Consider the following 23,541-nt stretch of genomic DNA (forward strand, 5'->3'; position numbering starts at 1 on the left):
GATGATCACTGTTAGCTAAATACTCTACGAAAGTCTTCTTTTTTGGAGGTCCAAACAAATCAAGCACTTCAGCCGCAAAAGTGGCAGTCCCTGTCGCTGAAGTGCTTGGTTTACTACACTATGTAAATGTCTTTTTTAACATTTAGGTAGGACAAGGACATTTCCATCTTGCAGTATTTTACATTATGGCCTCGGTATATCGTTTTTTTGTAAAATACTATGTGGTCGACAGCTAGACATTGATTAGGTCGACAATTCAGGTGTCAAAAGTATTATTAGGTAAAAAAAAAACAAGGTGGACAAGCATTGGAGAGTTCAATATTAAGGAAGGAAGCGCACTACAGGGTTAAATAGATGAGCAGCAGAATAGCAAGAGAATCCAACCTGATACAATACGTAATTACAAAGTATTCCGCGCTTACACCTAAATAGTGAATTGATCGGGAGCTTGAAACAAAAAAGTTTTATCAAAAATTGTAACAATACGTCATATATAAAATGCGCAAGCATAGGCAATAAAATACATAAATCAATATGCTGATAATGGCATGTACATAATGATGGTTATTGACCGCAGTACAATGGGTGAAATACTAATAAGTGCAAAGATCAATGTCCAGATTAGAAATGCATGAAACGATAAATTATGACTTGGTTACAGTCCTGGAAGATGCCACAGTCCAGTGTAACTTAGCTAGATGTCCAAGGTAAAGAGTGTGTTACAATACTTGCGCTTAGTAGCAGTCCATAGATCCAGTGGTTGTCCCGTTAATCCAATCTATAAAATTGATGGTGAGCGGGGCGATCCGAACGTTGGTTAGTGCATAATGTCCAAAGTCCAGTGTAGCGATGTATAGAATAGCGGAGTCTCGGTTGATCAAATCTTAGAGGCGGCGTGTATCCTAGCTTGGAACACACGCCTAACCGGATGTGACGTATCGGGTGTGTAAAATCCGGTAGTGGTTGCTTATTGTCCGACGCGTTTCGTCACCTAGGTGACTTTCTCAAGGCAGTATTATTGCCTATGCTTGCGCATTTTATACATGACGTATTGTTACAATTTTTGATAAAACTTTTTTGTTTCAAGCTCCCGATCAATTCACTATTTAGGTGTAAGCGCGGAATACTTTGTATTTAAGCATTGGAGAGTTGGTTGCTTATCCGGGATACTTTACACCTGATGCAGAGATATTGCCGAAGCACTTATGGACTTTTAAATCCTATATTTACATGTCTTACATTTTCCTGCTATCCGGTACGAGCAACTACGATCCTTTGTGTGTGTGACTTGTCGATCAATTTTTGTCAATTATTATTAAATACGAGTGCTTTTACAAAAATGTATTGCACTAGATTTTCTCTCTTTTTTCATGTGATTGGTGACTACAAGCGGTGCCGACTCCCCAGGGTGGATTGAAGTGCTTGGAAGTCCAATACAAGTACCTGCTTTGTGAACATAGGGAGAATACACTCTGTAAGTTTTATTTCCCTGGGAAGAAGGTCCTGCTACAGTAAATAAGAATTGGACTGTCTGTACCCTCAGATGTTTGTACGATACGGGTGGAGGAACTTTTCTCGCTAGTCTTACATACAGCCACATTGTCATTCCATGTAATGGTACTATTTGAAAGAGTTTAGCTTGTTTTGGATGAGTTACCAATAGCGCTGATTTAAATCACGATTTTTATTCTCTATTTGGTTGACAAGTTGTGTACCTTTGTCATTTGGGATTTTAATTCTGCTGCAATGGTATATGAAGCGCTGAACATTGATCATATTTTTTCTATTTTACTTTAGAATTATTAGGTCAACAATTCACATGGTGAACAGTATTATATTAAGTCGACAATTCAAATGTTGACGTTATTTTATGGTTAGTGTTAGGGTTAGAATTAGGGATAGATTTAGGTATAGGGTTAGGAATAGGGTTAGGGACAGGGTTATGGATAAGGATAGGGTTAGGGATAGGGACAGGGCTTATTGTTAACCTAACAATATTGTCTACATTTCAATTGTCAACCTAATAATAGTGTCAATGTCATTATTGTTGATTTTCCAACCCTGTCTCTATTGAGGTGCCCACCAAAATGTAGATCATGTAACTGCCAAACATATGTATGACACCCCCATGGGATGGCTCAAGGACAATTCCTTCTTCCACTATTTTACATTATGGCCTTGGTCTATCATCATGTGTAAAATGTCCAATGATACCGTCGCTGTCCGTCTAATGAGCTCTGATACTGCCGCTGCTGTCCCTCTTCAATATGTTGCTGCTATCCCTCTTCAATGTGTTGCTGATGTCCCTCTCCAATGTGTCACACATGCTGCCTAACAGTTACCTACTTAGTGTATCTTCTCTTGTAACATGAAAATGTAATTGATCTAGACATCTGAGATGAGGATGATGATGATGATGGTGATGATATTGTCACCATTGATGAAGGTGATCCCTGTTAGCCAAATGTCCATTATCAAATTGTTCAAATCCCTACCTGTTCTCCAGTTCAACAATCAACATACAAAATGTTCGCTGTTGTGGGGGGCCAAACAAATCAAGCACTGCAGTCACAAAAGTGGCAGTCCCTGTCACAAAAGTGCTTGGCTTGTTTAACTTTATGCTATTCATTTTTAACTCATGGATGGGTCTGGGGGCCGAAGAGCAAATCCATATTGCACTATATGGCAGGACCGGGCCACACTCCCAAGATAACATCACCCACCAGCCCATCAATCTGCAGAGATAACATAGACTGTCACCTCAGGACAGTCCTTAAATTGCCCCTGGTGGACAAGGGAAGAACTATTTTTGACACATGGGGGAGTAAGAAGGAAGGGAGAGAAATTGAGGGACATCTTGGAAGAGGTTAATTTCAGGAGGGACTGTGTGTTATCCAAGATCTGGAGGTGGGGGAAGATAAATATTGTTCATTGTCTTCCACAGGATTGGCCCAGACATTGCGGCAGGGACACATTTCCACTCAAACCCCCTGGCCCAGCACCAACCAAAGTTTAAAAAGGAGAAACCCAGGGAGGGGAAAACACAGTGGGAATACGACCATGGATATAAGGAGTCACTGCAAGGGGGACGGGGGTATTCATTCTGAGGATTGATTCCTGGAAGGTGTGGGGTTGACTGGTGTTGAGTTTCTGTTCTCTACCAGCAGACCTGGTGATCATCGCTGTCCTGTACCTGGGAAAGCAGGTTGCTGCTCTATATTGGGACCTGTCATCACCTCACTCCATCAGGAGATACTTGCCATGTTCAGGGTAAATTGGTGGGCCCAGAGGATCCGCTGACCTATTATTTAAAGTGTGCAGTTTTATAGTCTGTTGTTTTACAGTAAGAAAGTAAATATAGTGTTCCATGAACTTAAGGGGGGTAAACTAGTGAACTTCAGTTATAAAAACCTGGTATGCTCACACACTATTTAACCTTATGGCCTTGGTCAATCGTCTAAACAAATAAAGGTGTATCTACCGAGTCTTAAAACAAGATATATAGTTTTGGTGCTTGTAATCTTAAACTCAGTATTTTCTGTTAAATTTACACATGAAACAATACAATTGCACTAAACTCAACTCCCCCATATAATTTCGATTGCTCTAGTGTCATTTTATTCTCATAAGTAGAGGATAGATTTTCTTCAAGATTGAAGGCATATACCATATGCTTTCACAACTGACAGCCTGACTGTTTTTCATAGTGATAATACTTAGATTCTGCTTTAGACACTTATTTTCCAATTGCAATAACATGGGTTGAATGAATTAACTGGAGTTAAGGGCATTTATTTAACATTAACTAATTCAGTCCATGTAATATATTTTTATTCTATTGAGTAGCTATATGCCCATGTTAATAATATTTTTTTCAAACACCATACAAAGAGGCCCATATGTTCTTTATCTCCCATCCATAAGTAGGTCAATATAGCTGAGAGTTGTACCCACAAAATTTTAACAGACTTTTCAATTTCTTTGTTAAGCAATTGTCTGCTCCCATTTTCTTACTCATTTCTAAGTAGCAATAATCTGAAAATAGAATGTTAAAATATGTGGGGAAAATATTGCGTGAACAATGAAATGCTTTATGTTTAAATGTATGTGATCGTAATCAGGGGCACTGAGAGGGGGGAACAGGTACAAACTACCGAGCCCAGGCCTACCTGTTTACTGGAAGGTGCTAAAAACCTAGTGTGGTCATGTGCCCTTCAGGAGCTATAGAAGGAGCACCATGAGTACGAGGACCTATAATCCTTCTTGGCACCCCTGATCGTAGTGCTATAAATGGGTTAGGTATAAAATGATGTCAATTAACTTGTCGACATTCAAAATGTTGACACCATAAGGTTGACAGTCAGAAAGTCGACATGTTCAATAGGTTGCCAGAGTTAAAATGTCGGCATTGTGAATGTCGACAGGCTGTAAATTTGACAGTCACAATGCCATTATAAAACATTACATTTAAACCGGCAATGGTGCCATTGGCACTACCACCGGCAATGCAGTAAAAAAACAAGAACAAAAAGCAGACCATTCTGGGACCTGTAGTGTAGTGCAACAGGGACAAAAAGCTTTTTTACTATTAAATCTTTCTTGTTACCCCACACTCACCGCTCAGGGGTGTGTCCAGATTTTTTTTTTTGCGGACCCGATCTCCATAGGATATCAAGCCCCGTCCTGACACCTGGTTTGGTATTATGACAGGGGGACTCCCTGCTGTGGGTTTCCCTGATATAGTGCCACCAGCTCTGGCTTGCAAAGTCCAATTCTTTTAATAGTAAAATTGTGAGGACTCCATGCTTTATTCCCCATGACTTTGCTAGTACCAGCCAAGGTGGACAGCACTAGGGTTAGTTATTCTGTTTTGGGGGTTGTGTGTGGGGGGGGGGGTGGACCATGCATTTTACTTTTTACATCTAATTTTTTTTTTTTTTCTTTTTTTTTTACTATGTTGCAGATGGTAGTGCCTGCAGCGCCATTGCAGGTTTAAATGTAATGCTTTATGTTGACATTGTGACTGTCGAATTTACAACTTGTCAACATTCACAATATTGACATTTTAACCCTATCAACCTACTGAAAATGTTGACATTCTAAAGGTCGACCTTTAACTGTGTCGAAAATTCTGACTGTCGACATTATTGTATCAACATTCTGAATGTCAACATATTCATTAAAGACATTCCGACTACATCTCCAATGAATATAGAGCCCAAAACCCCTATTGAAAGTTCATTATACACGGTTAGATTCCATAAAGGATCAGGTACCTTGGTTTCACTAGAATTATATTGAGGGCCCAATCCACGAGGAGTGATCACTGTTTCCTGTCCCTGCCTGTATCACTCTTGTGGCTGCTAGCATGATATAGGCCAGTGTTGGCTAACCTGTGACACTCCAGGTGTTGTGAAACTACAAGTCCCAGCATGCTTTGCCAATATATAGCAGCTTATTGCTGGAAGGGTATGCTGGGATTTGTAGTTTCACAACACCTGGAGTGTCACAGGTTAGCCAACACTGATATAGGCATTGCAGACAGGAGGAATCAACCACTACATGTGTGGAGGAGTATTACACAGTTTTGCTGTCACAGGGGCCCATTTAGGTTTGGGCCAACCAGAGGATCCTTCAAGCTTTGCTATATAATGCCTTGGGAAAGAGAGCATTTTATTCAGTGCTGTTGCACAGGCTTCTTACTGGTGATGTATAGAGGAGCCTGGCCCCAAAGCGAGTTATCAATTCTCCTGACATTGAGTTTTCAGACTGCACTATGCATACTCTAGACTAGCTTCCTCTATACCTCAAACCTCGCCGGCTGGGTCGAGCTGAAGAAAGCTCAGCAGAAAGCATAGCAGCTAAATAAATTTCTCTCTACTGGGGGTATATTTACTAAACTGCGGGTTTGAAAAATTGCAAATGTTGCCTATAGCAACCAATCACATTCTAGCTGTCATTTTGTAGAATGTACAAAATAAATGATAATTAGAATCTGATTGGTTGCTATTAGTAACATCTCCACTTTTTCAAACCCGCAGTTTAGTAAATATAGTCCCTGGTCTTATTGTGCACAAGGCTTCATATAATAAAGCAAAAAAATAACAACAGAAGACCTTGCTGCAAGTGCACATTAAACACACATATGAATATTTGTATTGTAATTTGAATTTAATTCCACATTTCAACAATCTTGTTTAGTTCATGGAAGCGGGATTATGTATATTTCGATAACCTATTGTGATTATTTTATTATAAAGTAGAGCAGGGCCATTAAATCCACGTTTAGTTCTTTTGGGCATGCAAGCATGTGATTATCATGCAAGTCTCAGTTTACAAGAAAGGATTAGCGAGAGTGTTGACAGATGGTCAAAATGTGAGGTTGAAACTGCAATTATTTTATCAATAAGCATCAACATTGCTGTCAGGCCAAGGCTCTTGCTTTTGAAAGGGTTGCTTGAATTCCCAACCTAACAAATGTAACTGGAACTGTGTGATAGAAATATGAAAATAAATATGCTATTATACCGTATCCAGATTTTAGGTTTAAAGTTAAACAAAAGACTTTTCATAAGATTCAGCAGGATTTTTTTTTCTACCAAAAAGAATTGAATGACTTTATCTATCTAAATTAATCCTTTTGTGCATCAGTCTATAAAGTGCTTTGGGACGAAATTTATAATTAAAGTGAATGCAGAATTGTGAATCTGATAGAGACCTGCTTTCTTTAAACACAAAAAGAACCTGTTAGCACGATAAGTAAAATACTGCATTTTCGTTTATTATATATAACTACTTAAAAAAAATCTCCAGGTCTTCATAGAGGGCAAACTGCCTTTCTTGTAATATCATAACAAATTTTGCTTATTCAGAAAAGTATAAGTCACTATGCGGAATTTAAGCAGCAAGCCTATTATTCATGCATATATAATGAGGTCACACACCTAAATGTATAGGCCGTGCACACAGGAACACAGATATGCTACTTTACAAGATACTTGTCTCTTTCTGATAGAGCAGGGGTCAGCCAATAGTGACAGCTGGATGTATGGAACACAATGCAATGGATATTCACTATCATTGCACAGACTTTTTGGAGAGGTAATCTGACTATGTCCATATTAATCAGATATATTTAAAAGACATTTGGTTTAAAAAAAAAATGTAGAATACTCCACTACCACCAACACCTATCAGAAATGCAGTGTTTCAAGTCCTGGGGGTAAATGTATCAAGCTGAGAGTTTTCCGGTGGGTTTGAAAAACCAATCAGATTCTAGGTATCATTTATTTAGTGCATTCTACAAAATGACAGCTAGAATCTGATTGGTTGCTATAGGCAACATCTCCAATTTTCAAACCCGCTGGCAAACTCTCAGCTTGATACATTTACCCCCTGATGTTGTATCATGAGTCATTTGTTTTTGCTAGTCCCCAGGCCCCAAAATCTCAGTCCTCCATTAGCTATAAACTATTAAGAACATCTGCACGACATTAGCAATGATTCCATCTGAGTTATTTTTCCTTAAAACCAGCTATAACTGTGCAAATTGGACCTTGATGTGTGAATGGTTGCTACAATTGCTTCTGATTCAAACTCCTGAATAGGCAGAAAAGAAGCATTTTGAAAAGAGTCACTCGCACTGAGCCGTGATGAATGGCAGAGAGTGAGGGACTGCTGAGAAGGGATCCTGTGGAAGATTAAAAGGAAACAGGGGGTGACAGAACCATGTATATGTGAGAAAGAACATAGTAGTTGAAAGACAAAAAGCAGAAAGGAAAAGAAAAGGGGGGTCTGTGATCAAAGAGAGACGCACTGGACAGCAAGAATGGGTGACAGGTTGAAGCCTGGCATTGCTCATACAGTCAGACAGATAATCCCCATTGTATGCATAGCTCATATATCCATTATGTTATATGCGTCAGGAAAGCATAGGCAAGCTACAAGCATATATTTTAGGCTGAGTTACTAGGATGAGTTTACAGAGGGTTCCCATTTAAAAAAAAAAAAATGAAAACCATTTAATTCCATTAACAAGATCTTTATCCAGGATATAAACCAACTCATGTTTATTTGTGGATACTAAGGGCTGGATTTACTAAACTGCGGGTTTGGAAAAGTGGAAATGTTGCCTATAGCAACCAATCAGATTCTATCTGTCATTTATTTACTGCATTCTACAAAATGATAACTAGAATCTGATTGGTTGCTATAGACAACATCTCCACTTTTTCAAACCCGCAGTTTAGTAAATCTAGCCCTAAGTATCATAAATCAGACATGTTCCTAATAATCTTTTTAACTCAAATGCAATATGAGCCTATGTTTTGCAAAACACATATTTCCATTCATAGATTTTTCAGGGGTATAAAACAGGATCATCTTGGGAAGACCAGGACATTTAGATGCCTATTTACTGTTATTCGTACTTTTGTCCTGTTAATTATCACCTGTCGTCGCAGCGATAGGAGGCTGTCTCAGCGATGACATTTTTCTGTTCTGAGTCTTTACTGCGCATGCGTGACCTACGGTCTTCGGGATTGTGCTGTAATTTGCCTAATGCAGAGGATATCTCTGATATCTCCTGCATAAGATTTTTTGTTAAATAGCCACTTTACTTAAAAATGCCTAAACTGTGAGGAAATATAAGGTTTCACATGGTTTAGGGTTTGATTAATAAGCCTCATAGAACCCTAAGATTGTTGCACTGTTGTCATATGTGATAGGGAAAACTATTCTAAGTGGTTAGCACTTCTGCCTTAGAGCAATGGGGTCATGAGTTCAATTCCCGACCATGGCCTTATCTGTGTGGAGTTTGTATGTTCTCCCCGTGTTTGCGTGGGTTTCCTCTGGGTGCTCCGGTTTCCTCCCACACTCCCCAAAAAAACATACTGGTAGGTTAATTGGCTGCTAACAAAATTGACCCTAGTCTGTGTGTCTGTCTCTGTCTGTGTCTGTCTCTGTCTGTGTCTGTCTCTGTCTGTGTGTATATATTAGGGAATTTAGACTGTAAGCCCCAATGGGGCAGGGACTGATGTGCATGAGTTCTCTGTACAGCGCTGCGGAATTAGTGGTGCTATATAAATAAATGGTAATAATAATAATAATAATAATAATATTCTATATAAACCTTATCAGCTAAGACACCCATCAGTTTTACAAGTGCCTGAATTTGAAGCAGACCAGTATGTTGCATACTTCTGAAATGTGTGTTTATCATGCATATTAGGGATTTGCTGAATACATCTTTCATCTGAATCTTGGTTATAAAAAAACAAAACATATTTTCCCCTCCATCCCTTAAACTTGCATATAATAAACAATAACAAAATAATAAGTACATTTGGAATTACTCCTATATACTTATATGCTATGTAAGCATTGAAACTATGATGAAATATTGTCAACATTTAAATGTACAGTTCTGCCAGTATCCTAAGGCTTGCTGAACACCATTGGTCCCCTTAGTCTGATCAACCTGAAAAATGCAAAGTTAAATACTTTTATTAAGATCTCCTCTCCATCACAAAGAGCAGCATTGAGAAACTGCTGTTCAGTGCAACTCTATATAACTAATTTTTCCCAAAAACATTACTGTTATTTCCGCAGCATTCCACGTACAGGGAATGTTAGTCATGGACCCTCTAAATTTTGATAGCAAAGCCAGATCTATAATTTTGGTACCCTGGGTTGTTTTCATTAAGGAGCAATTTTCTTGGGCAATACTAATGTCATGACTCTTCTCCCATGAGCAGGGCCGGATTAAGGGAATGGAGGCCCCTGGGCTAAGGGGGCCTCCATTCCCCCGTGCCCCCGACCGATCAATACTGCTGCTGAGCACTTTCAAGGGCCCCCTGGATGCCCGAGGCCCCTGGGCTGTAGCCCAGTTAGCCCTATGGTTAATCCGGCCCTGCCCATGAGATGAGTTGAAAATTTCACCTTATGCTGCAAAATTTTAGAGGCAGCAGACATGAGGCTCTCACCCTGGCTCCCAACCACAAGCCTACTCCTGCTCCCCACCTCTATTCACCAATTCCCTGAATTGTGATTTCTTGAGTGAGTGCAAGGTAAGTGCAAACACCTGCTCTACGTCCTGCAGTCTCTCTATAAGCAGAGCCGAGACTAACAACAAGATTAGAATAGGCACAGGAAGAAGTATAGGAAAGGGACAATCATTGGTGCAGTTAGTCACCATGCTTTAAAATTTAACAATATTTAAATGTTTTGACATCCCAGCAGTTAACAGTAGCTAAATCAACTTAAAAATGCTATACTCCAACCGTTACACTTTATAGATACAGTTGCTCAATATGACCAAATCAAGTGAGCTGAAAAATATAAAATTAATTTGTGCGAAAATATTTTGCTGTTTCGGTTTCAATAGTACAGTAGAATCTATCAGTTTTTTCCAATGTAAAGCTTATGTACTGTATGCAATGCAGCTTAATATTATTAATGTAAAAGTTAGTGCAAGACATATTGATGGGTAACATTTTTGCAAAAGGTGACTCAGCCATTTGATTAGAAGGAATCCTAATAAGGAAAATGTTAGATATTTTCCCTTTCTGTTTTTTAGTTCTTGCTGTCAGTATAAGATGACATTGTGATGAAAAAGGTGGAATGACAGCTTTCTGCTCAGACATAAGATAAGGAAAAAGGCTTAGGCTAAGTACACACTACAGAAAAGTTCAATACGATATTGTTTGAAATTTTACCAATGACTGAAGTCCTAATCAGTCTGCCGATTCATGTGTACACACTATACCCGATTACCTATAGACCTGTGCTCTTCATCTGTCATAACCATCGGCTGAAAGTGACAGCTGTCCTGGGTCCTGGATTCTCCATGCTATGCCAGCTTCACATCACCCGTTGCAGCAGTGCCCTGCGAAAAACACATAAATGTATCCCAGTGAGCTCCATAATGAACAGTATTTACTAAAGAACAGCAGCGAACATATCCCTCACCGGATCCTGCACACCCTTTCCCCGATATCCTGGTTCCAGTCCTCCATCCAGTCATCACAAGGCCACGTGTCCCGGTCTCCTAGGCAACCGAAACGTGCGAATATGCAGTAGCAATCTGCCCAAAAAAGTTTTTTTGTTTTGAATACGACGTGCTGTCATCATCCAGAACTGCAGGATCCCTTGCAGTACCTCCAGATACCAGGCAGTTAAATAGCTAAATTGTCGTTCCAATTCTGCAGAGTGCATATACACTGCAGAATTGTAACGATATAGTTCCATCATTCAACAAGATTTTCAAGTCAGTTTGAAACTCTCGATCAACGATTTTATGTGCTTTGGAACAATAATCGTTCATCGTTCCAGGGTGCACACTACTGTGATATCGGGCCACTCAGTCATTTATCGTCTGATTGGCCCAATAAATGGCTGAAAATGCAGTAGTGTGTACCTAGCCTAAAAAAGAAAGGGTAGCATGGAGATAAGGAAAGGTGTTGGTAGACCATGTGTACGCTGTCCTAGGGACAAAGATCAGGATAGCAGCCATGACAATCAGAGAATAAAAGAGGGGTGAGAGAACAGTGACTTGCTGCATCTACTAATTCTGGGATAGAATTAATTAATGTAAGGAGCAGAGATGGAAACATGGGGTAATGTTACGAAATTGTTTTGGCAAAAGAAGAAAATTGAGTCATTTCACCTATGTGACAATGTTAAAATTAATTTTACCTTTTTTACTGGGCTGGTTGCAGAATCCAGTTATCATTTTGCCCTACGGTAAGGGTAACTATCTAATTGATTGTCATTGGAAATTTCTTCCTGTCTCAAACCTGCTGTTATACCTCAATTGCCACCATCCACCCTGACCAGACACTAGGTCCACTGATTACCCTTTTCCACTTTCATAGCTGCACTGGAGACATCAGAAGAAAGATGACAGAAGAAAGATGAAAGAAGAGAGCGAAAGAAAGAAAGAAAGAAAGAAAGAAAGAAAGAAAGAAAGAAAGAAAGAAAAATAAGAGATTACATTCATTTTGATATAGGTAAGTGTATGTCATATGCAGTATTTTTATATATTACTATTATTATAAATATATTATTGTTTTTATTTGTTAGGATTAAAAAATAGATTACCGGTTCAAACTATTTAAAACATAGGTAATATATAGCTTATATAAATAAATAAAAATATTTAAACTATTCAAGATTTTTTTCTTTTTCTTTTGGTACTTGTTAATTATACGCACATTACTGTAGCTTTCCAGCGCTACACTGTTACCTCCACACTGGGGTATTGGAAAAAAGCAACATGACACATTTTTTTCATTACATTTATTTAGACATTTCTTTGAAGCAGGTTTACATAAATGTAATGAAAAAAATGCGCCAGGTTGTTAGTTGAGCTTGTGGCTCACTGCTAAAGCCCAGACTTTGGTGGTTTAAATCCCACAGAAGTGTCAGATGACCTAAAGATCCTGTACCTGTAGCAGTAAGGTGATTGTGCCATTTTGTCAAATTGCTGTTACCCTAAATAATAAGTCCAGCATAAATAGGGAGTGCCCAGGATGGTGTATGAGATACCAGCTACTGGAGTCTCATTCGCATATACTTGTATTATTATATCATGGGGGCACTATGTAATGCCATATGTGTGCATCATAAATTATTGCCCCCATTAGCAATCAAATAGTATGGCCAGTTAATATAATTATATATTCATATTTTCCCACATACAATAATATTGTCCCCATAATATAATGAAAAATAAAATTTGCCCCAATAATTTAATTATAAATAAATTTTGCCCCTTCATCACCACCATTTATTTATATAGCGCTACTAATTCCACAGTGGTGTACAGAGAACTCACTCACGTCAGTCCCTGCCCCATTGGAGCTTACAGTCTAAATTCCCTAACACACACACAGACTAGGGTTTTAGTCAGGGCCATCTTTTCCATTGGGTCATGGGCAAAGGGGCCCCATAGGCAGGGCTCTTAATGAGAATAAATAATCCTGCAAAATAAAAAAAACCTGCAAAAAAACCTACAAGGGTCACTGAGCAAGTACATCTATCTATCTCTGTCTCTATATATCTATATCTGTATACATCTATATATCTATATCTATATCTAGCAGCCCCGCTGCACTGCTTTGCCCGGGGGGCCCATAATGTTGTTAAGATGGCCCTGGTTTTAGTTATCAGCCAATTAACCTACCAGTATGTTTTTGGAGTGTGGGAGAAAACCAGAGTACCCGTAGGAAACCCACGCAAACACAGGGAGAACATACAAACTCCACACAGATAAGGCCATGGTTGGGAACTGAACTCATGACCCCAGTGCTGTAAGGCAGAAGTGCTAACCACTAAGCCACCGTGCTACCCCAATCAATAAATAATGATTGCCCCCATCATTTTTAAGTCAATGGTGCTTTCTCTAATGTTATGAATGCTTCTCACACCATTGTTTTGATTTGGCCGTTTGGATGGCGGTTTTGCAAACCCCAGTTTAGTAATTCTGGCCGCTTTAATGATTGGCTTGGCCTTTAGTAAATGCAGTGGTTTTAAAACCGCCAGAAAAACATCCGAATTTTCTGGCGGTTTTATCAAACCGCCCTTTTGTGAACCTTGCCCTTAGAGTCCACTTGGTTTTACGTCTTTGATATGCTCCCCCTCTGCTGACTTTGACTGGGTGAGACACTTTTAAGGGTACACTACCGGTATTCTATCTAAGGGAATAAATAGTATCAAACAAGCGTCAAAACTAGAAGAGTAGGATATAATGGAGTCAATGCTTTAGCTGAATAAATAGCAGATTCCTAATGTCACAGCATCCACTTATTTAATAAAAATGAGCAATAATTAACAACTAAATTGAGATTAAGCTTGTATATGTATATGTAACCTGATAAAAGTGATATTAAACTCATATCTGTCACACAAGACTTTATTTATCACGCTTTACCTAACAAGTATAATTGATAATAAAAGCACACATATCTACACATATACATATATTTCCTGCTCTTATTAAACATTGCTGGGCTCATGCTGAGTTGGGTGTATGCTCGTTGGCTTAGCATAAAAAATGCAAATTTGTACATTGCATGTTCACAATAAAGTATTCGCCTACAGCTGTATTCATATATGACAATTGCGTCTCCTTATACTTGAAGAATGCAGAGGCGTGCAAATACAGACTAAGTACAGTAAGGTGTGTTCATGTAATTGCGAACTGAGGGAGGCCTGCACAGAGAAGCATATATGCACCTGCCAGTACTCATATCAATTCTGGGTGCATGAGGGCTGGTTCAAATACATGCTGATGATGATGACCGTTGCCAGTACTATCTAACCGCTTCTGATTGGCTGACTGCAGAATCACCTCTGAAGCAGACAGTGCTTCATTCACTGCTCCTGCATATATGTGTTAGTGGGTTTATGTCAGCAGGAATTATTAACTAGTCTTATTTATACACAAGAAGGAAGATTGTCCCTACTATACTACACTGGATTTTATTTTTATTTTATTTTTTAAACTTTATTTGTCTTTTGAGTTTATCTGCTCTGATTTGGTGTGCTTGGGGGGGGAAACATATCTTTGCACCATTTAGACAAGTAATGCTGGTGTTTTCACCTCTCCTTGCTGACCCTTGGTATATGCAGGGCCATCTTTTCCATTGGGCACAATGGTCAGGTGGCCGGGGGTCTGCCGAGCAAGGGGGCCCCATAGGCAGGGCTCTTAATTAGAATAAATAATCCTGCAAAAGAAAAAACCTGCAAAAAAAACCTTCAAGGGTCACTGAGCAAGTACATCTATCTATATCTATCTATCTATCTATCTATCTATCTATCTATCTATCTATCTATCTATCTATCTATATATAGGGGCCCCGGTTCAGGGCTTTGCCCGGGGGCCCATAATGATGTTAAGATGGCCCTGGGTCTATGCAAATGATGCTTGTTTATTGGTTGTGCTATGTGATATCCCTTATAACTGTTAATGTTTGTGTTAATTAGTGACCAGGGCCCTATCAATAACATAGATTAGGAAGATTGTCTAGAGGTCCCATTAGTGGCATTGAGAGTTCTCCCCCTCCCTCAGCTCATCTCACTCAGGTTGCATTTAACTTACTTACTTTTGCATCACTTCCATCTAAAGCTGGGTACACACTACAGGGTTTTTGTCCAATAATCGGCTCAACCAGCCGACATACGACCGCTCGTTCAAAAGTCGGGTCAGTGTGTGTAGTGACACGATGGTCTAAAGTCTGCCCAAATAGACGATTATCGCCTCGTTTGGTTGGTCATACCATTCAATAATTTCTGATCAATCACCTAACGATCATGCAGTGTGTATACACTCATGCTGACGATCTCCATAGAGTTTACAGAGTCGGGCTCTTTTCAGCCGATGCTAGTACTGAATGTCAGAGTGAACAAATGTAGAGAGTGTTGTAGAAGGAATAATTGATTTGTTCGTTCTGAGACAGAATATTTCATTTCAGAGTCACAGATGCTAACGAAATTCATTAGGACATGTGGATAGCTATAACAAGGCGGATTTAATCAGTGTGACAGTAGTGAATGAATGAATATTGTGCTGTCATTCTCCGGACTAGAGGACCAGACAAAGGACCAGATGAAGAGCACAGATCTGAAGGTAAATCGTGTCAGTGTGTATGCATGAATCGTCAGACTGATCGGACCTTCAGTCGTAGGTATAATCGTTTGAGATAGCACGTCGGTCTGAACAATTCTTCAGTGTGTACCCAGCTTTCGCCAGGCAAACCTTGCTAAATTTGACAGACTTATGCTTTATGTGGCCCAGGTGCTATAGGCGGATTATTCCTTCGGAACATAGGGCATGACCCTGGTGGGCCGGGGCTCTAAGGGATGGTGCAGAGCCCTGGTAACTATACACTGAAGCAATTTTTTGTGTCCTGGGACCAGATCTGCAGCACTCGGCATATTTACCCTTGAACCAACACATACAAGACTTGATGGTAATCGCTCTCAGTTCCTCTGCTACCATATTCCTATATTGTATACCTATAATAGACTTCCATAAAGTCAACAAGTTGACAAGGGTAAGGCCCTAAGATACATGTGTACATGGCAAGTGCATTTAAGTTAATTTCTTCATATAGGTTTCTTCGCGTTGATGCCCTCTTTGTTTAGTTTGCACTTTTGCTGAAAATGACAGCACTGTGCATAAGTGTGTGGCATCTTTATTGTCTGTGATTCCATTTCCTGTTTTTGTCATTGTGAACATACACTTGTAACAATAAAGTAGCAAAGGTAGAGAATGAAAAAGAAATAATGTACATATTTAATGCTTGAGGGTATTGTTGTGTGTTCAATTCCTGAAAGAAAGAAAAAAATGAATGCAGGTGTTGAACTATTATATTATATTATATTATAGAAAATGAAAAACCACATGCTCAGGAGAGCGAGAGTCCATATTATCCATATGCTTGTATAAGCTATTTCCTAGTGACTATTCCTACAGGAAAACAATACATTATTTTCAAAGTGTTATAATTGGCATAATGACATCAGACATGAAGCAGATCCGTGGAAGTCCATTTAATGCACATCCATGTGAAGGGAGGACTTTACTTTACAAATTCCTAATGGCAGTCTAATGAGTGTCCATAGAGGTGTGCAGGTGCGATTGGTTGTAAGGTCAGAAAGGGAAATAGGGAAGGAAATGTTTTAGGAGGCAGGATACGTCCCAGTTCCCCTGGGGAGACTGTTAAGTATGTGGGAAACTAGATCCAGTCTCTGAGCAGGAAATGGCTACAGGAAAGAAAGCAACAGAAGGATTTTATGGCCTATATTGAGTGGTGAGAAACCAATATTCAGAACACTTTTCCAGATTCTTTGCTATCCTAATGAACAAGTGTTGAAGCCATGCTATTTCGTTACATGGAACATAGCTAGGTGATACAGATAGTAATTAAGTCATTCATTGCCTATGAATGCTTGCTGCTCTACTGTATATACATATATATATATGTATATATATCAGTAGTGCACATAGTATCGCCTGTGTATTTGCCTAAAATTTGTTTAAACTGATAACCATGTTACATCCTAGTGGCCCTCCTGTCTAATGTGTCCCTGCCCCCCCCCCCCCCCCCAGTTTTCTGCTCCTCCTTCCAGTACCACCACCCATATTATTTGTTTTCCATTAATTGGAGAGTGCCGGGGAGGAAAGATTATGGCAGACAGACAAGGTGTTTTTTATATTTGCCATATAAAGCAGGTAATTGCCCTTATGTAAGCCATGTAGTTGACAAGCAGCTAACAGTGGTATTGCTACAAAACAGTGGGGATCAAGTTAAGCAGGTGCAGTGTCCCTTCTGCATGTTTTGGGAACTTGCCATTAGGTCCTATTTATAATGGTGACCTCTGACCTTTAACTAATAATTTTAATGTCAATATTACTGCATTAGAAAAATGCTATCTTCCAAGAATAGAGATTTACTTTGATGCTTCTGTTCTGGTAACGATATCTGATGATGACTGATAACAGAACAGGCAGTGCTGCTTCATAAATAGGTTTCCCCCAACAGGAGTTATCAACAGCAACAACCCTATTAGTATATAGGCTAAGTGGTTAGCACTTCTGCCTCACAGCACATGAGTTCAGTTCCCGACCATGGCTGTCAGGAGTTTGTATGTTCTCCCCTTGTTTGCGTGGGTTTCTTCTGGGTGCTCCAGTTTCCTCCCATACTCCAAAAACATACTGGTAGGTTAATTGGTAACAAATTGATCCTAGTCTGTGTGTGTGTGTGTGTGTGTGTGTGTGTGTGTGTGTGTGTGTTAGGGAATTTAGACTGTAAACCCCAATGGGGCAGGGACTGATGTGAACGAGTTCTCTGTACAGCGCTGCAGAATTAGTGGCGCTATATAAATAAATGGTAATAATAACAATCCCTTTTGCTGGCAAAACCATTAGTTTCTTAAGCAAAAGGATTTTTTTTGATCTTTGCTAAATCAGACCCTGTGTTCAGCACTGTAAGAGAACAATATTATATAACCTATTGAACAACAGTGATTCAAGTTTGAACATCTCAGCAGGAAATGCTCAACAATAGATGAACAGCATACCTCCCAACATTTGAGTAGTCAGCATCGGGGTAGAGCGTGGCCACGGCATTCTATTGGAGTGACAACGCCTCGCTGGGGTCGTGGCCACACCCCAGAGGCGTGCCTAACACTTTTGAAGAGTGCCCAGTTCTCTCCTCTCCTCTCCTCCCCTCACCTCCAAACCCTTTTCCTCTCACTTCCAAATCCCTTCACTGCCATGCACACCAGCAGTGAACAAAATTACTCCCAACTTTCCCACCAATCGCTGTCCCGATCATGAAGATGGGACAGAGCCAGAGGCAGGCTGGGCTGGGGGGCAGGGGGACATCTGCCCCCCCTGGCTGGTCTTATAGTGGGCTACTTTGGGCTCAGTCACTGGGCCCCCAGCATTGTTCTTTCATTTAAAATAGGCTGCTGTGTCGAGTCTTGCCCCCGGGCTAAAGTTTGCCAGCCCTCCCCTGGACAGAGACCTTAAATCGGGACTGTCCTGACAAAATCGGGACAGTTGGAAGTATGGAACAGGAAATCCATTGCCGAGACTATCACAGAGGCCATTTCTGTAAATCTGATTTGATAGTGAGGTATCATATTTTGTGTGCTATAGGGCCTCATTCATTTTCAGACGCAAAATTCACGCAAATTGCATTTAAAAATATGAGCCCGGACTTGACCGTAGTTCCGACCGTATTCAAATCCAAGTGGATCTCAAGATGCATTTCTGTTTGAATCTGGGTATAAGTATGCTCTGCCTAAACGTTACTTGCCATATATTAATGTAGAGTGCAGGATATGCACATGCATATGTGCAATATAAAGTCCCGTCTGAACGCATACAAAAAACAATTCTATAAAATAAATTAAAAAGTCATAATCATTAATAAAAAAAAGTTTTAAAATAATATTTTTTATTTTTTATTACATCAAATACATTAATCAGGATGTTCTTATTGTGTACTCTGTATACAATGTGTTTTTATATTCTCTCTTACTTACATACAAATGTTCTTTGCTATCTAGTGGCACGCATGCTTGTAGTTTAATACAGAGATGATACTGTGACAGTCATCACATTCAGTCGGCACTTACACCTGCCCTGAAGCTGGTACAAATGATACAACTAAAAAAATACGTACTTTAAAGACACCCAGGACATTGTCACAAATCACACTGGGAAAGCAGACTTACAACTGCTAACAGTTGAGGATACTGAGCAAAGAGGTGCGGAGTTTAACGCCCCTGGAGGTTTGATCTTAGCTGCATGGGAGATTCAAACGGAACTAGAAAGTGAGCAAAGGATTGTCAAGAACAAGTAAGTCGGCAACTGGAATCTCAATATGAAGGAGTCAAAGGTGCATGAACTGACAGGAACCAGGAACAGACCAAGGAGTGATTCAGTACCAGGTCACTTGATCAGTGCCAGAGTCTACCATAAAAATGTTGTACTAAAGCATAAGATTATTTGAAAGTTGCCTAGCAACGGCACGCTTCCTACACCGCTGGCCGGCTGAGACCCGGAAGTAGCATCTCTCCCGGACAGTCAGGCGAGAATGCATCTGTCCCTGCTGTGAGGGAAGAGAGCGCGGAAGGCGACTGACTCATCTGCATAAGTGTCATTTGCATTCAGACATGAATCGTATGAAAGTGCGGATATTGGTGTAAGGTCCGTTTCTGAGCAAGCGTCTGAACATGAGCCAGGCCTACAATCTTTGGTTTTTTCTTTACCATTTCACACTGAATTTGAAAATTTGTATTTTATGGACTTTATTGGAGAGATTAAATTTGGCGGGAGGTGTCTCCAGGAATGTCCATAGAGACACATTGCACCAATGTTATAGAAGAGATCTCAACTCGTTTTTTCTCTTGCCCCATAGGGGTGTACAGAAATATCGGCAGAGATTCCTACCACCATGGCTGGCAATAGATGCATCTGAACACTGAGATGATGTTCAGCGGAATTGACTCTCCCCCTATCAAAGAGTCGAGCTGGGGCATCTACGTTTATTTAATTCTGCTGCGTGGTCTGGTTGGATTAGACTAGAAACACTCAGGGTCAAACTTTACCAACGAAGGGCCTGAGTCATTAAGGAAAGTAAGGCAAAAAAAAAGGAGCAAATGTTCTCCGGGGCAAACCATGTTACAATGCAAGGGGCGCAAATGAGTTTATTATTTTGCACATAAGTTAAATACTGCCTATTTTTCATGTAGCACATAAATACTTGATAGCTTTAGTTTTACATTGAAATTTACAGTTGAACTAGGACATGGTATACCCCAACTATAAATCTTTCCCCACATTTTAAATTTACCTCCCCCTCCAATGCAACATGGTTTTGCCCAGGTGTAAAGTTACTCATTTTTGATGCTTTGCTCTTCTTAATGATTCAGGCTCAAAATGTGCAAAATTTTGAGGCCCAATGCGGAAATTGGCAAATATTTATGGAACAGTTTTTAAAAGTGTTCTCATCTCTAATCCAGACATACTGGTAGGATAACTGGCTTCTGACTAAAATGGGCTCGGTGTGTCTGTCGTAAAAAAAAATCAGATTGTAAGCTCTTGTGCCTTCGTTAAAGGGCTGCATACAATTTTGCTGCTATATAAGTAAAGCATAATAATACATTTGTAGATACCATAGTTACCCTGGCCTTGTATTTTCAGAAAGTGACCAAAGAATCCTAAAAGCTTATATTGTATTTTTCTTTCTAGTTAGCCATTAAATGAATCATATTCATACCATTTTATCTTGAGTATAACAGTACACACTTTTGCTTCAATTCCTGATTATAATGATAACGCTGATTATTCAGTTGGGATTTAACTAGAGTACAGAATTGTTTGTTTAAGGGAAATTTGGGGAAAAGGAAGTTTACTTGATCTTGTGTAACCAAGATAATTTTCATGAAGGTCTAAAGAAAAATATAGCAAGTTAATATTGATTTACATATCAGAATTTACATCTGGGTGGTCTTCATATTTGACAGATGTCTTTCCTATGAAATATATACAACCCAAGGCAGGCCAATATGTTTAATAACAACTGCAAATGTTTGCAAATTGTGAGCTTTTTAAACAAAGCTGTCATTGGATACACTCAACAAATGGGTGTGTATTTTAATCAGCCATGAACCATGATTTCTGAAAACTGTGTGTATTTTCTTATGTCACAAGAAACCATTTTAGCTCCAAATATCATTTGCAGTGTTTTATTCTGCGGTAAACACGTGTCGGTCATGTTTAGTGACTGAGTGGCAGATATGCACAATTTGTTTGGATCGTGTGTTAAATCTATGTCAAGTTTTTGTCACACATGAACTTATGATAAGACATACAGGGAAGGTGTTTGCAAATTAAAAGACAAGCCTCTATGAAGATGGATGACATATGGCTTTTATTACTTATTTTGTAACTATGCTCCCTGCTTCATAGTTTGCCTCTCACGTGTATGATGAAATCTATCTACTTGGCAGCTTTAATAATAATTAAAGAGACAATGGGGTATATTCACTAAACTGTGGGTCTGAAAAAGTGGAGATGTTGCCTATAGCAACCAATCAGATTCTAGCTGTCATTTTGTAGAATGCACTAAATAAATGAAAGCTAGAATCTGATTGGTTGCCATAGGCAACATCTCCACTTTTTCAAACCCGCAGTTTAGTAAATCTAGCCCAATGTATCTATTGTAGTCTACGTTACACTAATACAAATGTGTATAATAGTTTGTTTTCACACCCATCGTTATCCAGATATCGTTAGACAGGGTACACACTACAGAACATTTCTCCTGATGCAAAAGATCGTTAACGATTTTACCAACAACTAAAAGTCCCGATCAGCATGCAGATTCATGTGTACACACTATACACGTTTTACAAGATTTACCTTCAGATCTGTGCTCCTCATCTGTCATAATCATCAGTTGAAAAGACTGTGACTCTGTAAACTCTATGGAGATTCGGGGGTAAATGTATCAACCTGAGAGTGTTCCAGCGGGCTTGATAAACCAATCAGAATCTAGCTATGATTTATTTAGTACATTCTACGAAATGATAGCTAGAATCTGATTGGTTACTATAGGCAACATCTCCACTTTTCAAACCTGCCGGAAAACTCTCAGCTTGATACATTTACCCCCTGATCGTGTGTGCATACACACTGCAGAATTAGAACAACATTGTTCAATCTTTAAAGAGATTTTTAGTCCATTTATAAAGTCAAATCAAACGATACAATGAGCTTTGGAACAATAATCGTTTATTGTTGGAGTGTACACACAAATGTGATATCGGGCCGACCGGTCGTTTATTGTGTGATTGGCCTGATAACCGGCTGAGGTCACTGTAGTGTGTACCCAGCCTTACTGTCACTCTTTCGTTACAGCAGTCTCTCGTTTGCACAGAGCTCTTCATTTATCTCTTTAAACCATTCTCAGCCAGGGGTACCAAAAAAAAAAATCTGCATGACATCATTCATTTGATATTGAATGAGAGTGCAGGTTATCCAGCCACTGGGCAGCAGACCACCCCTTCTGACCAACATATTAATACAGAAATATAACACTTAAATACAAAATAATAACTGGAAGCTAAAAAAAATAATATTTTGACAAAAATATTTTTTACATGGCAATTTTTTCCCTCCAAATACCATAAATCAGTCCTGGGCAACACGCGGCCCTCTGACCCCCAAGATCCTTACTGCTTTATTGTCTGATTTGATTGTTATAGCTTGTAACATTTGTTTAAAATGCATGATGGTATGTTTTTAGATGTAGGCATCTCTTTCTTTGATTAAATGTATAGTTTTAACTTATTACAGAGATTAATGGTTATGTGTGGCCCTTTTGGAGGTTAGAGGGCCGCACCATCCCCCGCCCTAAAGTGTAGGAAGGAAATTCTTTAACAGAGAAGTGTGTACTAAATATGGCCCGTAGCAACCAATTAGACATTTGCTTCTTTTTCTAAACTGTACTATAAAAATAACAGATTCTAATTGGTTGCTGTGGGAAACACCACCTTTTTCTGTATGGTTACCTGGGAAACAGATTTCATAAATGTCCACACTGTTATCTGCGCACACTAACTTATACCAACAGAGAGTGACCTAACCATTTCTGCTTACTGTGGGCTTCAATTATGAAGCACAAGATGGTGCCGCATACCACGATTTGTGAAAGTGATCCTAGAATACCACCAAAATGCACAGGTTAAGAGCATAATTGCCAACTTTTCCTCGTTGACTTCAGGGAGATCCCGGGGAGAAGTGATCGTGCGGGGCTGGGGCTTGACGATTTGCATCATTTTGGCCCACCCCTAAACGATTGTTACAATTTTGGCCAATTACAGCAGGAAGTCTCCCAGAAATACGGGAGTCTCCCGGACAATCCGGGAGAGTAGGCAACTATGCGTTAAAGAAAAGTAGCTAATGAATCTCTAGAGACTAAAGTGTGTTTTACATTTCTGTCTCCATTACTGAAGTCATGT

The sequence above is a fragment of the Mixophyes fleayi genome, chromosome 10 (assembly GCF_038048845.1).
Source record: "Mixophyes fleayi isolate aMixFle1 chromosome 10, aMixFle1.hap1, whole genome shotgun sequence".
Taxonomy (NCBI): Eukaryota; Metazoa; Chordata; class Amphibia; order Anura; family Limnodynastidae; genus Mixophyes; species Mixophyes fleayi.